Source organism: Suncus etruscus, chromosome 11 (assembly GCF_024139225.1).
Source record: "Suncus etruscus isolate mSunEtr1 chromosome 11, mSunEtr1.pri.cur, whole genome shotgun sequence".
Classification (NCBI taxonomy): Eukaryota; Metazoa; Chordata; class Mammalia; order Eulipotyphla; family Soricidae; genus Suncus; species Suncus etruscus.
The window spans coordinates 20,340,969-20,359,695 of record NC_064858.1 but is presented as its reverse complement, the minus strand read 5'-3'; the positions used below and the strand labels follow the sequence as shown (position 1 = coordinate 20,359,695).

At 38.6% G+C, this 18,727-nt stretch overlaps 1 non-coding gene across 1 annotated transcript; it reads right to left on the bottom strand.

The window, feature by feature from the left end:
• Positions 1-2,089: 2,089 nt before the first annotated feature.
• On the bottom strand, positions 2,090-2,192 carry LOC126023543 (U6 spliceosomal RNA). Its single transcript, XR_007500658.1, has one exon. It is a non-coding gene; the product is annotated as a U6 spliceosomal RNA (small nuclear RNA).
• Positions 2,193-18,727: the final 16,535 nt, after the last annotated feature.

The following is an 18,727-nucleotide window of genomic DNA, read 5'->3' as shown; positions in this document are numbered from 1 at the left end:
CACACCTGGTTAATCGGGCCCTGGGGGGAGGGGTGAGAAATTCCTCCCTATGCTTCCAAAAACAACAGAGGCACGGCTGGGCTCAGAACACTCCGTATGCCAGGATTTCTGGGTGTGTTTGACTGGTATGTTGGGGGCTCTGGGCAGGACAGTTAGCCATAGGCCCCCTGGCCTGTCCACTTTGTCCAGGGAAACAAGATCCCCACACACCAGGCGGGTCTTCAGGGCCACACCCGGTTAATCAGGCCCTGGGGCGCAGGGGTGAGAAATTCCTCCCTATGCATCCAAAAACTACAGAACCATGCGGGGTTGATGCCCCCACGCGTACTTCATGTATTGAGAGTATGTTTTGCATATCTAGAATGTTCATTTTTTATTCTGCCCTTTCACACACCCCTACAAAGCTCTTTTTTACTCCTTAACTCTCTAACCCCCCAAACGTCACTAACCTACATTACTCTTTTTAACTTCAGTAGTGTACAATCCTAATCACAGACCAAAGCCGTGCATTGTGTGTAACAACCCCAAACTGTTTCAAGATACATAAAATGGACACGTATTTCTTTAGAATATTTTGTGTTTTTTCTCTGACAGCTATAATTCTTACTAAATGTTGTCTTATACAGTGACGATTCTAACCGCTTTTTATCTTCTCTTTTTGAGCTGTTTAACAAGGAATTTTGGTGAAAGACTCCCCCAGTTTAATGCTTATGATAGAATCATATCATGGGAATCGTTGGAATTGTTCTTATGGCCCCCATATGCGCCAATAACACCATGTGGCATTGCTCCTTTTTTGCATAGGACATTAAAATGGGAAAATACTATACATACAAATAAGATCCTATATAATAGAGATTGGAACACACAAATCTTGTAGTGCAAAGGGACCTTACACCCTGAACATTGACCTGGCACAGACCTCAGAAGAAAGGGCATTTTCCATTTACCCCTGAACCAGGGAAGCCATCCACGAAACATTCAGGCTGGTCTATAACATCACCTGGAAGCAATCCTCTACCATGGAAGACCCTACACTGCTCAGACATAGACCTGCTCAAAAGAGACTCCCCTTAACACTGAGAAGATTTAACAACCACAACGACCTGCTTACAGAACAGGGCTCCCTGCATTGCCCTTTGATTGTGAGGTGAAACGAGAGGACGCTCCACATCCTGACTTCAATGTAGGATATGCAGATTCCAGGATCTTTAATACAGAAACATGATACCAACAACAGAGACTGTGTGAAAAATAAAAGTTTGTTGGCACTACAGACAATGTCTTGGATTGGACAATCTAGCTTGCCTGGAGCTTAGAGTTGGTCTTGTGCCAAGAAACTTCAGGGGTCGGGTCTCTTTGTATTTAGGCCAAGGTTATTTCTTTCCATGTCCCTCATATTTTGATGGGCCTATGCAAACAACAATTGCCACTCTAACACCATTTTTACTGTGCTCCTTTGACTCTAATCCTTAAAAAAAAACCACTTAAAATTTGAGGTTAACTTAAGCTAATATGCATGTATATGGAAATGTAAAAAAATACTATGCCTGTAATGTTTAAGGAGTTATGTAAGTTTTATGGCATTAGATTGCCTTGTATGCTGTTAAGAAATATTATAATGTGTTACAATCTGGGGACTTGAGGGACAAAGTAATTACATGGATTCTGTCTTATTTATCTTAATGTTCTTTGCTTCTTTGGCTGAAATTTCAAAGTTAATATATCAGCAAGGGGACTTCTGAGAATTATGTTATGGGTGATTGTCCTTCCACTGTAACTTTACCTTGTCCTCTTTCTTTGCATCCTTGTTCTCATAATTAAAAATAAAAAAATTTTAAAAATATTAATTTCTTAATCTTAAAAAAGAGAGATAACAGCTACTGTATGTAAGTCTACCATTTTGAATTTTCCAGACATTAATGTTTAATGTTTAGTTAATATCTGTATAACACAGAAATCATCAAATAAATTAATATTTTTATATAAATTAAAAAAGAAAAGATTTTTAAATAGATAATGAAAACCCAAAGTGACATCAGCTGCTAGAAATATTTTATAGAATCAGGATGATAAATATTTTTTTTCAAAATATATGAAACGCTTCACGAATTTGCTTGTCATCCTTGTGCATGGGCCATGCTAATCTTCTCTGTATCATTCCAATTTTAATATATGCTGCCAAAGCGAGCAAAGGATGCTAATTTTTATCTTTTAAATGAGAAGTATTTCATGAAATGCTCTTCATAAAAGATTTTCCAAACATTTGGGACAGAGTAGAGGTGCAAGCAGTAGGGTATTTGCCTTGCATGCGTCTTATCTAGTAAAACTGTGGTTTGATACCTGGGCCTCCCATATGGTCTCCCAAGCCGGTGGCAATTTCTGAGCTCTTATCCAGGAGTAACCCCTGAGTTACTTGTGGCCCCAAAAGCAAAACAAAGAAACAAATAAAAAACCAAAGAAACCATTTTTCATATATTTAATATAATTTTGTTTTAGAGGGCAGAGAATTTAGAGTGCTTACCTTGCTTGCAACAGTAAACCTGCCTTGAGGAAGTGTCTGTTCATTTCTTCTCCCCATTTGATGATTTAGTTAGATGTATTTTTATTGTTATGTTCTTTCAGATCTTTGTATATCTTAAATATTAGCCCATTATCTGATGAGTATTGAGTGAATAGTTTCTCCCATCTGTGGGTGACCTACTCACTTTTTCCTTTGAGGTGCAGAAACTTCTCAGCTTAATATAGTTCCATCATTATTTCCATTTTCACTTATTTGCAGAGTGATGTTGCCACCATAAGACACTTTTAGTCTCAATGTTATGTAGTGTTTTACCTACATGTTGTTCTATATGCCTTATGGTTTTGTTTGATGTAAATATATCAAATCTACTTAGATTCGAGCTTTGTGCATAGTGTTAAATGAAGGTCTGAGTTCTTTTTGTTTTTTCTTTTTGCATGTGGCTCAGTAGTTCCAACTCTACTTGTTGAAGAGACTTTCCTTTCTCCATTTTGCTTTTCTTGTCAGTTTATCAAAGATTAATTCATTGTATGTATGGAGAATATTCTCTAAATATTCAAGTCTATTCCATTGATCTGACAGTATCTCTTTATTCTAATACCATGTGTTTTAATGACTATTGTTTGTAATACAATTTAAACAGCAGGAAAGTGATAGCTCCCATATTCTTTTTCCTAAAAGTTGCTCTAGCTATTCATGGGTGTTTATTGTTCCAAATAAATTTCAGGAGTGTTTGATAAACATTTTGAAAAATGCCATGGGTATCCTTGGGGGAATTGCATTAAAACTGTTTAATGCTTTGGGAGTAAAGCCATTTTAATGATGTTAATCTTCCTAATCCATGAACATATATTTGTGTCCATTTTCTTGTGTCCTTTTTTATTTCTTGAAGCACTGTTTTGTACTTTTTGTATTGGTACTTAATCTCTTTAGTTAAGTTGACTCCAATTATTTTGAGTTTGTGTGGCACTAATCTAAATGGGATTGTTTTTAATGTCCATTTCTGCTCTATCAATAATTCTGTACAAGAAGGCGATTAATTTTTGTATGCTAACTTTGTAGCCTGCCAATTTCCTATATAAATCTATTATTTGTAAAAAAATAAATAAATAAATAAATAAATAAAGACAACAACCCCATTCACAATAGTGCCACACAAACTCAAATATCTTGGAATCAACTTGACTAAAAATGTGAAGGACCTATACAAAGAAAACTATAAAACTCTGCTCCAAGAAATAAGAGAGGACACACGGAAATGGAAACGCATACCCTGCTCATGGATTGGCAGGATTAACATCATCAAAATGGCAATACTCCCCAAGGCATTATACAGATTTAATGCTATCCCTCTAAAGATACCCATGACATTCTTCAAAGAAGTGGATCAGGCACTTTTGAAATTTGTTTGGAACAATAAATACCCTAGAATAGCTAAATCAATTATTGGAAAAAAGAATATGGAAGGAATTACTTTCCCCAACTTTAAACTTTACTACAAAGCAATAGTTATCAAAACAGCATGGTATTGGAATAAGGACAGGCCCTCAGATCAGTGGAATAGGCTTGAATACTCAGAAAATGTTCCCCAGACATACAATCACCTAATTTTTTTTATAAAGGAGCAGGAAATCCTAAATGGAGCAGGAAAGCCTCTTCAACAAGTGGTGTTGGCACAACTGGATAGCCACTTGCAAATAATTGAACTTAGACCCCCAGCTAACATCATGTATGAAGGTAAAATCCAAATGGATTGAAGACCTCGATATCAGACCCAAAACCATAAGATACATAGAACAACACATAGGTAAAACACTCCAGGACATTGAGACTAAAGGCATCTTCAAAGAGGAAACTGCACTCTCCAAGCAAGTGAAAGCAGAGATTAACAGATGGGAGTATATTAAACTGAAAAGCTTCTGCACCTCAAAAGAAATAGCACCCAGGATACAAGCGCCCCTACTGAGTGGGAGAAACTATTTACCCAATACCCATTAGACAAGGGGCTAATCTCCAAAATATACAAGGCACTGACAGAACTTTACAAGAAAAAAACATCTAATCCCATCAAAAAATGGGGAGAAGAAATGGACAGACACTTTGACAAAGAAGAAATAAGAATGGCCAAAAGACACATGAAAAATGCTCCACATCAATAATCATCAGGGAGATGCAAATCAAAACAACTATGAGGTACCACCTCACACCCCAGAGATTGGCACACATCACAAAGAATGAGAACAAGCAGTGTTGGCGGGGATGTGGCGAGAAAGGAACTCTTATCCATTGCTGGTGGGAATGCCATCTAGTTCAATCTTTATGAAAAGCAATATGGAGATTCCTCCAAAATCTGGAAATCAAGCTCCTGTACGACCCAGCTATACCGCTCCTAGGAATATACCCTAGGAAACCAAAAATACAATAACCCCTTTCTTACACCTATATTCATTGCAGCACTATTAACCATAGTAAGACTCTGGAAACAGCCAAGATACCCTTCAACAGATCAATGGCTAAAGAAACTGTGGTACATATACACAATGGAATATTATGCAACTGTCAGGAGAGATGAAGTCATGAAATTTTCCTATACATGGATGTACATGGAATCTGTTATGCTGAGTGAAATAAGTCAGAGAGAGAGAGAGACGCAGAATGGTCTCACTCATCTATGGGTTTTAAGAAAAATGAAAGACATTCTTGCAATAATAACTTTCAGACACAAAAGAGAAAAGAGCTGGAAGTTACAGCTCTCCTCAGGAAGCTCACCACAAAGAGTGATGAGTTTAGTTAGAGAAATAACTACGTTTTGAACTATCCTAATAATGAGAATGTATAAGGGAAATAGAAAGCCTGTCTAGAGTACAGGCATGGGTTCGGTGGGGAGGAGGGAGATTTGGGACATTAGTGATGGGAACGTTGCTCTGGTGATGGGTGTTATTCTTTACATGACTGAAACCCAAACACAACCATGTATGTATTAAAGTTGTATAAATAAAAATATTAAAAAAATAAAAAAGATGAATATCCATAAAGTATGACTTTTTGGTTTTTAAGCCACATCCAGTGACTCTTAGGGGTTACTCCTGGCTTTACACTCAGAAATTGCTCCTGGCATGGGGGATCATATGGGGTGCTGAGGGATTGAACCTCAGATCCTCAGATTGTGGTCTGTCCTAGGCTAGTGCAGACAAGGCAGATGCCTTACTGCTTGCACCACCGCTCCTGCCCCTAAATTATGACTTTTTGACTGAAAAAATGTGCTCACAAACTATATTACATCAATATACTTTAAAGTATGCAAGCTGCTATTTTACCTATCATACAATTAAAAATACCTTAAGTAAAAATATTTACATTCTTGGCTATCCAACAAATTCTTCAACACATTTTAAACTCACACACTACAGCTGACATGAAGGCGGTTGGCCTCTTCAAAGCTCTATCTCACCCATAGCATCACTAGGACATGATTCAGAGATTAAACAACCGCCAAAGTCAGCCCCTCAAATCAAAAACCTCTTGTCTTTGGTTAGAAAATCATGACATGGCACCGTAGAAACATCCTGTACCCCAGAAGCTGGGGATTCATTGCCATGCCAAGGGCATCCCATGTCTAGATAAGTGACACTCTGAAGGAAAGGGTCCTGATCTGTGGGGGAGAATATCACTCCAAAAATCACACATAGCCTCACAAAGAACTGACAGAAGGGCATGTGCTTCTACGTGACAGTGACCATGAATGAGCTCAGGCCGTACTTTATGAAGAGGCCGGAGACTCCATGGCTGCCTGCCGCATTGGTTGATGACACACTCCTAAGAGGCAGGAAACTCCTCAGGCCATCTTGCTGCTGTCACAGGTCACACCAAGCCCTGCTTTTGTATGACAGGGTCAACTGAGCTTCCTAGGGAATGCCACTGTATTCTGTAGGCTTTGTGGTAACAAGAAAATAGTCAATACAGAAATGTTCTTTGCCATTTTCTCAAAAAGGTCACATTATCTACAAGTTTCCTACTGATCACTACTGACCTCTTTCACCTAAAAATGTGCTTGTATTCTGATATTTTTGTGTAGTATTTGTTTGCTAATATTTCCAGTATTTCCATGATGAAATCAACAACCAGGTGATTTCACTTGCTGTGGTTTCTCTTTAACCTATAAGTTACAACATTGGGGGGAACCCTCAAACATTACTCTGAAAGGTACCAACATTGATGCTAATGGATTTTTTTTGGTTTTTGGGCCACACCCAATGATGCTCAGGGGTTACTCCTGGCTATGTGCTCAGAAATCGCTCCTAGTTTAGGGAACCATATGGAACACCAGGAGATAAAACCGCGGTTCATCCTAGGCTAGTGTGGGCAAGGCACTCCTTGTACCATCCCTCTGGCCCCTGGATTCTTCTTTTTCTTCTTCTATGTGACAGGTGGTAGGTAACCTCTGAAACAGTGCACAGAGGCTGAGAGTTGAAATTTTAAGTAGTCATTGTCTTAGACACATCCTGGCCATAAATTAATGAGTCGCCACAAACCTTTCTCCTCCAATCTGGACCACTTGACTTATAGTCTCCAGTATTACAAATCACAACACAATGAGTAACACATTCTACAGCATTTCTACATTTCCACAAGTATTTTTAGATTCAATTTCTATAAATGAGAGTTCTGGGAGAAAAGGTAAATAATGTTACTGTGCAGATGGTGAGGAAGCCACAAGAGAAAGACCATCACCATATTGTCCAAAGTCCTAAATTGCAAACTATTATGATATGACATAGCAGTGATGCCAATATCAGTGCAACATGTGCCTCCACATAGATTCCTATATTCATACTCTTGCATACACAATTCCAGTGAAACATATGTCCTTTACAAGGCTCTCAGTTCATGTAGTCTTACATACCTCTACTCATATATAATCCCAATAGGACATGTTACCTCTATATGCTTTCATATTCACACACTCACACATACACTCCCGATCATACTCATAGTCATCTGTATTTTTACGCACTCATGCTCTCACATGGTCACTCTCACTCACTTGCTTAAATGTCATAATCACATGAGGCTCACCCCTTAAATGTTATTAATTTCTAAAGAGTAGGAATATTCTACATTCACAGTGGACAATGTTATCATAACACTTAAAACACTCCTTATGGGAAAAATATCCGTATGGAAGAAAGCAAGTTTTTCACAAGCAATGGAAGCAATAAAATTTGGACACAAGATTCCTCTAGATCTTTACTAATCTTAAGTACAATAGTAAAAATATATGAGAAACTATCCAATTCCAGCCCTCTGATCCTTACTGTTAAGTCTTTTATTCATAAATTATTCTGCTCTGCAATTAAGAGCATTTACCCTCTCAATTAGACATACCCAGAGGCAAATCCACCATAACTGACATAACTGTGCATGCTAAGGGCAGGTGTGCTAAGAAATAGCACAGGAGGGCCAGAGTGATGGCACAGAAGTAGGGCATTTGCCTAGCATGCAGCAAATTCAGGATGGATGGTGGTTCAAATCCCAGAATTTCATATGGTCTCCTTTGCCTGCCAGGAGTGATTTCTGAGTGAGAGCCAGTTGTGACCCCCCCAAAAAACACAGAAAAACAAACAAATAGAAAACAGAACATAGTCAAAATTTAAAGTAACAATGAGCACACTTAGAGCAGTGTGTCATAATTGAGGAAACTTTATATACAGATAAAGCAACTGTTTAATTAGTACATCAAAGTAAGCTTTTTGTGCCCAATCTTCTCATTTCCATGTTTTGAGTAGAAGTTTGTGACCATTGAGGCATCTGGGTCTTGGACACCTTCATGGAGGAGCTGATGTCCCAGTGTGCAGAGCACACCTGGTCCTCTTGTGAACATATTACATTAATCTCAACATCTGCTGACACCAGCACTGACCATTGCCACCTCTGTCCTAACAGCACAACTGAGGCTTGCTTCCTCCCAGGTTCCAAGAGCTGATCATTGTTTCAGACCTGCCAACACAAAATTCAGGTAGTGAGGCCATCAAATGGGTAAGTGGAAAATAAACTTCCTTAACACTTTACACATCTACATAAAATTAAATAAAAAACTTTTCATGCATCTGCAAGTATGATATATATCTTTTAGGATTTCTAAACTAAAAGTCAAACTATTATTTGCCTCAATATATTTTGCACAATAACTTATACTTAGAGGAGAAATTTTCCACAAAATAAAAAAAAATATAATTATGACATTCACATTGATAATGTTTAAAAAAACAAAGCTGAAGTAGATGCTTTCCTACCACAGCTGTTTGTGGACCCTGCCAAAATCATATGAGCTGCCAACGCACCCAGATCTTGATATGTTCAGAGGGTCTTGGGAGTGTTAAGACCAAATTCCTTTGCTTTTTAAGTAAAGTGGCTTCTTGCATGTACATCAATGCAAAGACAGTGTAATGAAGCAGTTTAAACAGCGCTTGCTGTCAGTCAGGCAGACAACTTTCTCATCTTCCTTCAAAGGAAAATTCTTCCAATTTCTGAGCGTCACCAGGTGTGGCCCCAAAACCAAAGAAAATCTTAAGATAAGAAAGCTCCAAACTTTATTAGTCAGTCTTTGCATAAATATGAGGAATTACTACTCCAATAAGAAAATAACTAAAGAGACTACTTATGTGTGGCTCATGCAAAGAAATAACATTTTCATAGTCAATAGACATTCTGAAGCTTAAAAAATGTCTCACTATGTTACAATTGTAAACCTTAACAGTTCACATAATACAAAACACGCTAATTCCCTAGAAAATTTAGAATCATACACATAACAAGTTATCCTTCCCACAAGGATAGCTAAGGATAAACAAGTAGATGATCACTGCTTTTGCAATTTAAAGAAATGGCTTCATACTATATTGCCCTACCTGTCTATAAAAACTAGGTGCATGACTGAAGTGTATCTGCTTTAAAGGTTTGGGGCTATATGGTCTGCCAAATGTAGTCACACTTGCCACAAGATTAAACTGGTCTCTTCCTGTTACACATTTACAAAAATGTATAAATAAGTTGCATAATTTTACAGACCTACTTAGCTCAATAGGAAATAAAAAGAGTTCTCTAAAAGTCCACCTTGACCTGATTAACAAAATACCCAAGTAATAAAAATCAGTTTTCTTGTGGAAAGAGAGTAAAGCAGGACATTTTGTTGTCTTGTTCTGGCATGCTCCCTCTGCTGTCCTCGGAAGCAACTGGGCTGATGGGATTCTTAACTGTGCCAGAACCTTGCTTTCCTCTAAGGGCCAATGTAGCCCCTGCCACCTGCCCAAGGGGTGGGCATTACTCCGCAGTTTTGTCTATGGATAAAAGCATAGGCCCAAATCAGCTGATTTTTCATGAATCAAGAGGGAGGTTCCCTGCCTACAGCCTTAAATTGGGTCAGAGTTGGAAAGGGATTGTGGGAAGGAGTTTGCTGACCACTCTGAAAAAGCAAAGAACTGCGTGGGAGACCAGGAGGTTAATTGAGGAGTATGCTCTACAGAGCCCAAGTTTATGACAGATCACAAGCAGTGGAGCAAAGACCCCAGTGCCCACCGAGCAAGCAGTATTAACCATCCGAGCTCAGTTCTGGGAGCCTGGCATGACATTTGTCAGGCCCTGTCTTGGAGTCTATCCAGTCTGCAAGCTTGTAAATCCTTACTCGGTGGGCATCATCTAAAACACCAAACTTTATTGACTATGATGATGTAAAATCTGTTAAATTCATTCAAAATATATTATCCTATAACCATTTAACTGTTGGGAGATGTTGAACCCCTTTTTGGTGATTTGAGAGTCCAGAAATATCTCCCAAAATGGGAGATTATATCCCATTCTTCCATTCTCCCTCCTGGGAGAAGCCTAAGTGAAAATCTCCACTGCAAATAATCTAGACGGATACAAAGTTTGGGGGACAAATGTTGGTGAGTCGAGTCTTTTAACAATTCTGATTGCCAACTCCAAAACAACAACCGAGCCAGCCGTCAGTTCTGCCAAAAAGTCCTTCTCCTCTCGCCCACAAGCTCTTTATTCTTTCCTCAATCGCCCCCACCTGGAAGATCCAGGGGGGACGACAGGCAAAAACAATTCTACAAAAATACACTACAATTTCCCCTTTTTAGTAAGCAAACAATAATTATGTACAATATAATAATAATAATAATAATGTAACAATATCTATCCCCAAACCCATAGTTACAAAAGCAAAACTTTAATAAAATACAACATCATTTTTATAAGATTAAAAACTAAAATATAAAAACATTAATTCCAATAATATAAAACATAGAATTAAATATACTTCAAAGGATTCCAATCATAAAAAATACAAATACATCAGCTAAAACTTTTTACCAAGTCTAAAATCACTCTAAAAAGATAGGGAATGTAGAACTCCCAAAAGTCCATCCAAAGACATTTGGTGAATCAGGGAAGATGAGTTGTCACTTGATACAGGATACAGTACTGGAACAGTTAATGATGTATTCCTCAGTCCGAGATCAGAAAGCTTACAATTGTGGGTGAAGGAGGTGATCCACACATGTGAAGGGATTCCTACAAATAAAATGTTAAGGACTAGGAAGAGGGAATAATGAGGAATAATAAATTGGGGGATGAAATGTCAGGAAAAGAGAGCCATATACAAAACGTACAAGACAGACAAACACACAATAAGACATGTAAATACATACTATACAAAATTATGGGAATAATACTCACTCATAATTACCAAAAATATCTATTGGGAAGGAATTAAAATAAAGCCAAAGGAAAAATTCAGCTGAATCAACAAAAAACACTTTAAAAATACAATAGTGGAAAAACTGTTTAGATGGATATCTTCAAATTCACAATAACAGAAACTATTTTTTAAAGCAGAATCGAGTTAAATCTGAAAAAGAATTTCATGTGCAATACGACCATGAAGTCCTATAATGCAAATATGAAACAGTAAATCTATCGTAATCAATCATTGATAATGAGCACTGTGAAAAGAGTCTACCCAAAAAGTATGGTTATATCAAAACTATGGTTATATCTCCATCCTAAAATCTATGCTGAGGGCAATAAAACAACGATGTTACAATGAAAAGTCAAAAGTTGCCAAATGAATATCTCAATACACAATCATAAAGAAACATTAATATAATTAAGAATCTTTCTCTCATATAAGTCTTAAGTAACATCAATATATTGCAAAATTTTCTAATTAATAATGACCTAAAACAAAACTGAAATTAAGGCATAAGTACATCATGCAAGCAACCACAATGGGGATTCATCATATTCGCTCCTATTAAGCAATCATACCTAAAAAAATGACCCATAAACATTAATGCCAATTGACAAATAAAGGAAATGATTATTAGGTATTCATAGTAGATCTCTAAGATGCATAAAACAGGATATATGCTGCTGTGGATTTTACCGATGTAATAGGGATTTTCTTGATCTTCTTGTCATCAAAATTGATCCAATATTGTTCTGTAATAATTCTACAATATGGAGTACAATGTCCATAGTAAACTTGACCAAAATGATTTGATACTGATGATAAATTTTATTTTTCAGTCTTGTTATTATCTTCCTGAGTGAATTCTGCTAAATTGAGGTCTTCTAAAGGAAAGTCCACATAAGTGTATAGTTTTTTCATTTGTTTTCCATCAATAGCAAAACGTTTTAAATGAATTATCAATACTGGAGGCATTTTCCATAAATATGTTTTCTTTGAAAAATCCCTTTTAGTGTTGCAATTATTACAGTGAATTCTATTGTTATCTCTTAAATCTTCTTTTTTTTTTTTTTTTTTTTTTTTTTTTTTTTTTTTTTTTTTTTTGGTTTTTGGGCCACACCCTGTGACGCTCAGGGGTTACTCCTGGCTATGTGCTCAGAAGTTGCTCCTGGCTTCTTGGGGGACCATATGGGAGCCGGGGGATCGAACCGCGGTCCGTCCTAGGCTAGCGCAGGCAAGGCAGGCACCTTACCTCCAGCGCCACCGCCCGGCCCCTTTTTAAAAAAATTTAACGAGACATTCCTGTAAAGTACATTTATCTGCAGACTTGACAGCCAGTACAACTGAACAAATGTTTCATAAACCTCAGACTTTTGGTAACATGTAAGACACTGTAATATAGATTTAAACTGTCCTTGAAAGAGATCATAGATAATAGATTCGAAAAACCAAAATTGTTCATAATTTTAATTGTCTATATGGTGTATAGTTTCATCTGTTATTGAATTTTTAAGCAAATCCTGATGTAATCCTTCTATAAGAAACATCAATAATTCGTGAGGATCCTGTTGGTTGTGTCTAGCAAATTGGTCACTAAGTAAACCTACTGTTGCTTTGAAGCTTTCAGGATTGAAATACTTATGACATCCATTTCCCATGATTTTAATGAGATGACCAAATTCATCTGCTAATTTACCTTTATGTCCCCTTGGATTTTCTCTATTAATATCTTTTTATAATGATCTTGATAAAAATACTGAGTCAAGTCTGTAATATTATACAGGCATTGTAATATTGAGTTCATGTAACATGAGTTACCTAAATTTTGTAATTCAGTGAAAACAGGTTTCTGTTTTTCTATTTGTGTTTCAGACTATAAAGATTTTTCACTGATGTCAGACTCACTGAGGATATGGGATATGAAAGTTAATCCCTTATTTACTTTCACAGTCACCTCAGCAGTATTACAATTGTCAGTATTTTGAGCATTTTGTATTTGATGTGGGGAGGGAGTTTATAGTCCCAGCAAACTGATTTTGATCATTTGTGCTAGTCCGATTTCTAACGAGGCGTAAAGGGACCCAAAATTTCTTGGGAGGGTTGTCATTTGTGGAAACATAAGCATAACATCTCCCACTCAAGAGGAGATAACCAGCGATCGATTTTTTATCCTCTTTTATCCAAATTGGAATATTTGTTGTTTCTTGTCTCTGAATATCTTCCTTAAAATGTCTTTCCCCTGTGGTGTAGCTCTCCCCTTGGGTAAATTTAGGTAACTTAGTATAATAAGAGTCAAAGATAACAGCTCAGTTGGCGTTAAACCTCTTTTTCTATTCTTTTGCAATTGAGTTTTTTTTTTGTTTTTTTTTTCAAAGTTTCAGAGCAATTTAATTATATTGTTATTTTGAAGAAATCCACACAAAACCATATTTAAGTACAATTTCAAAATCATTGCATTCCATTTTCATGCTTCTGTTTTTCTTTTCAACTACCTGATAAACATCCAGAGACTCTGAATGCTTTTCTGTCATAAATGCAGAGAGCATTTAAGCTAACACTCAGTTGTTTGTTTATTATGTTTTCAAACTTTTTCCAGTTTCTGTTTAGTATTCAGTGAAATAGTGTAAAGAAAACCATCTGTACTGCAGCTGCAAAGGGATTACCTTCAGTGGTTCTTTTCAGAAAGAAGCCAAATGCCCCCTGTGCTCAGTCCTGGACAGTTGCTTGAATCTTGCACCATATGTTTTATACAACACTCCTGGAGCTAAGTCAATTAATAGCTCAGAAGATACGATTAGTTTTTCTGTGACTGAATTCATAGAGGACTGCCTAAAATAATAAACTCTTCATTTCCTGACCCGATTGACTAAGGATAAAGATTTGAAATATAGGATGACCCAACGCAGGCCCAAATGCTGTGCCAAAGGACAGAAACTCACTCAGGCCTCCCCAGCTGGCCCACAGGGGTCTCTGGGGGGAGGGGCAGGCCCAAACGCCGAGCCAAAGGACAGAAACTCACTCAGGCCTCTCCCGCTGGCACGCAGGGGTCTCTGGGGGGAGGGGCAGGCCCAAACGCCGAGCCAAAGGACAGAAACTCCTGCAATTGAGTTTTTAGAGTTCTGTGGGCTCTTTCCACAATGGCCTGTCTTTGACAATTGTGAGGAATTCTTTTAAGATGTTTTATCTGCCAGTCCTTACAAAAAATTAAAAAGTTTTGCTTATATAAGTGGGTCCATTATCAGTTTTAATGGAATACAAAATATCCATAACAGAAAAACATTGTAAAAGAAAACTGCAAACTGCCTTAGATTTTTTTGGGAAAACATAGTACCCACCACCATATGAAGATAAGGCTTTGTTTGGAAATAAGTCTGTTTGAGTTACATCCATTTGCCACAATTCGTTAGACTGTAAACCTCTTGGGTTTTCTCCTGCTATATGAGTCTTCTGTGCTAACAGGGTACATATGTTGCATCTTTCTATAATTTCTCTAGCTTGCCTCCATGGAATTTGGTAAATCACATGTAAGCAACGAGCATTTGTGTGTAAGGCTGAATGTTCCTCTACAGGTGATTTAAATATAGGCATTGCCAACAAGCGGCAGTTTTATTTCCTTGCGCCATTGGCCTTAGAAGACCTCAGTGGGTTCTAATATGTGTGATGAAGATGGGTTCAGTTCGTTTTTGAATAAGTTGTAATTTTTTAGTAAGTTCTGTATAATTGGACTATGAGAATTGAAGGAGGCAGTGGCTATCACCGGGCATAAATTTACAACATATAAAAAATCAAAAACGACATTCATGGCTTCAGATACATTTTCTAATAGGTAAATTAACATTGCTAATTCAACTTTCTGTGCAGACTTATACTTGGTATCTATCATTATATTCATATTTCCCCCGGTTATTCCTCCCCTTCCTCTGCTGGATCCATCTACATAAAATACTTTTGCATTGTGAATAGGAGAATCCCATACAATCGAAGAAATAACAAACTGAGTTTTTTCAAGTCTATTATATCTGGATCAAAACCTAATAAAGATATTGATCTGAGTCTTGCTTTCATAATCGATTCTGAGATTAGTTGCAGGTAAGATATCACAGATTGAGGCTGTTTGTTATGTAGCCATATTCTAATACTTACTGTGTTGACTGATGCGGGTGTCCTGTAAGCCCCCCGAAGGAGCCCAGCCAGTGGAGAGTGGACGAGAGGCTCACGAACAACCGCACCTTTATTTTGCAAAGCTCAGATCACACAACCACACCTTGAAAAAATCTAAGAGAAGTTAATAACAAGGCCCAAGACAGAATTTCCATTCAAAGGCGTTTTAATGTGACCCTGCATTTTCTTATACAGACAAGGTAAAAAGGGGCAGGCATAGGTAATGTCAATCACTCTTTTTGGAGCACAGGCCATCTCATTATTCCAAATAAGGTATAAACACAGGACAGGTAGGGTGGAACAAGGAACATAATATCATTCCCCAAATATGGAAAGTGGGCAGTGGGGCAGGGGGCAGTCATGCTAGATAAGCAGTTTCCTGGGTAGAGTCTGTTTGACCACATTCCCAAGCTCTTAACAGATTTATGGTGGGGCAAAGTTCTTAAGGAATAGCTTTGTAAAAACCCAATGTTGCACAAAACAATAAAGAGTACCTTGTTAACTCAAGAATGCGGGCTAGGGGAGTATAGCTTCATTCCTGGGAGTGGTACCAGGCTGTGTTCCTTTCCCCTGGGCTAAAAAATTATTTATTACTTTTGTGGCTGCTTTTTTTTTCTTGTTGGCCCAGGGGCCTTGTAGCAAACAGCACATAGAACTGAAAAATGGCAGAGAGGTTTTTGCAAAAGTGGCCACTGTCAGGTCACGGTAGCCAACAGACTGATCTATTTCCCTATGTTGCTGCTCAGAAGCAATCTTTCAGGTTCCAGGAATTGCTTTTTAATAGAAGCCCTGACCCAAAAAAGACCTCAGGCCATTGGTACTGGAGGCAGCTTGCATGGTTTGGATTCAGGGACTCACACAGGCCAGGCTGTACCACTTGCGCTGTTACTCAGTCCAAAAGGATCCTGTTCTTAATCTACCACATGGTTTTTGCCTGCTCACTCATCTGTCACAACCATTTTAGGGGACCAAATAGTTATAGCTCCTGTTCCATCACCAGCACCAAATATGGCCCCTCAGCACCACCAGAAGTGACACCTGATCCCACTTGGTAAGTACCAACCATTTCCCCAAGATAAAACATTGGGAGGTAACATTAGGTATATTTGGGCACTCCTTGCCATGCTTGGGACCAAGCAGTACTGCAGCTCTGATGTAAGGTTGTGCTGGAAGACTTCATTCTTGACTTCACACAGGAGGCCCTTCATAGAATGTCTCTATTCTATCTGCAGGTAAGCACCTTAGAGAAAGTCCCCCTGAAGAGAGCTTTTAGGATACCCCCAGGCCACCATAGCAACCAGCTCCTTGTCTATGGAATTCTCCAATGCTGTCAGCCACTGGGGTCCTGCAGCCATTTATGACGTGATTCTGTGGCTCACAGGCAGGAAGCCTCAGTGAGTAGCTACCATTCCTTATGGGCACACTGTCCATGGGAAGATAGACTTGGGGGATAATCTAGGAAAAGAAGGGCAGCCTCATAGGACCCTGCATAAAGCCTGTTGTTGGGCAGAGGCCTAGTACATGGGGTCATCTGGGGTCTGTGGTTTCTGGGAAGCAGTGATGGCTAGTGCATGAATGTCACTGGTTCTTGATGCACCTGAGGGCCCCTATGATCCAAGTTTACAAAAGAAGAAATGGCTGAAGAGACAGGGTAGATGTATGAGCTTGCTAAAATAACAACTGGGCCCTTCCTGCCCATGTCTAGCTGTGAGTAACTCATGATTCCTTGACTCATACCTGGAATCAGTTCTAGAAATATTAAGTCCTGTAACCCAGGGCCACATATGGGTGGCACTGTGTGTGCTAGACACCTTATAATGGTCCCATTGTGCATCTCAGGTGTGAGTAGTAGACCTCAGTGTCTTTTTCCTGGTTATTGAAGACCTGACACCATGTCCCATAGCCCAGTGGGTAGGGACGGCATGTGGGAATGATGATTTCTGTGCTGTCAGAGTGTTGGGGGCTGAGTGAGGACCTGTGGGTAGGGCTGTGTTGGGGCTGAGTCCTTAGCAATAATTGATTCAAAGCTAAAGTCTAGTAATATTTCATTAGCTGCACTAGTTCCCAGCTTCCTTGTACTACATAGTTTGTCTGATTATGTGGCTGTACCAGGGCCCAGTCTGGTACTGAGATGGCTCTCACTGCCACCTCATAGGTTCCTGAATTTCACGAACTGCCTTCTGAAAACAATTTCCCTGCTGGAGTTCTTTTCGACAAAAAGCTGGGAGTGGAGCATAAACAACACAGAGATGCTCATGGCAGAACTGGGTCCTGAAGACAAACAAGTAAGTGCAGACCATGGGTGGAATACTCCAAGAGATCCCAAGTCTTTACACATCATTAAGGAAGTGGCCTGGCCATGAGGAGAAGCTGCTAAATATTGCTTACCTACAGAAAAAGGGCTGTGCCTGTCCTTCCCCACAGCAACTATCAGGCATTAAACTGACTGCCAGTGTCACCTTCTGCATCTGGTATCACTGATGATGTTTTTACAGCTTATAACACCTTGCCCCTCATCTGAGAGGAAGATGAATGCAACTCCAAAGGAACCAGGTCTTCCCTGTCTTCTCAGAGATTTCACTGGATAGTTTATATAATTGACACTTCACTTTTGCTACTCTGTACATCAATCTTAGTTTTTCCTTCTGTTGAAGTGACACTGGCTTATTGGCACTGGAAGACACAACATGTAGGTTCATGTGTGTTATCTGTGTTGTGGTCTACTTGATTAACCTACTGCTGAGCTATTTGGCTGGTGGCCATTTTGCTCTCATAGCTGGAGTTTAATTTCCTTGGCACCTAACATCAGTAACTATGACCCCTGTAGTGATGTCACTTAGTTTTTCTTAGCACAGTACCCTCTAGTCCCCTCTAGTCCCTTTTCAGTAGCATTCAGATGCTGGCCTTGGTATTCCATAGTGTCTAGTGTGTCCTTTACTAGTGAAAGGTGACCTGTTCTCTCACTGCCATAGCTCCTGCTGCAGTGAACACAGGTACATGTAATAATACCAATGTGCTTTTCTGTTCTCAAATAAATGACCAGAATTGTTGGATGCTATGGTATTTCTACTTTTAAGTAGGTATTCCGGGGACAATCCTTCAGCTAATATCCACGATGGTTGCATTCTCACTATTAGGACAAACCAATATTATACAAGGGGAAAACAAAACATTACCTATTTTGGTCTCCAAGTATTATCCCACTACATTAATTTTTTTAATTGTAGAGATGGGAGAAGGTTTATTTTACCCAACAATGCTCCAGAAATTATTTGAAGTTCAGGGATTGAACT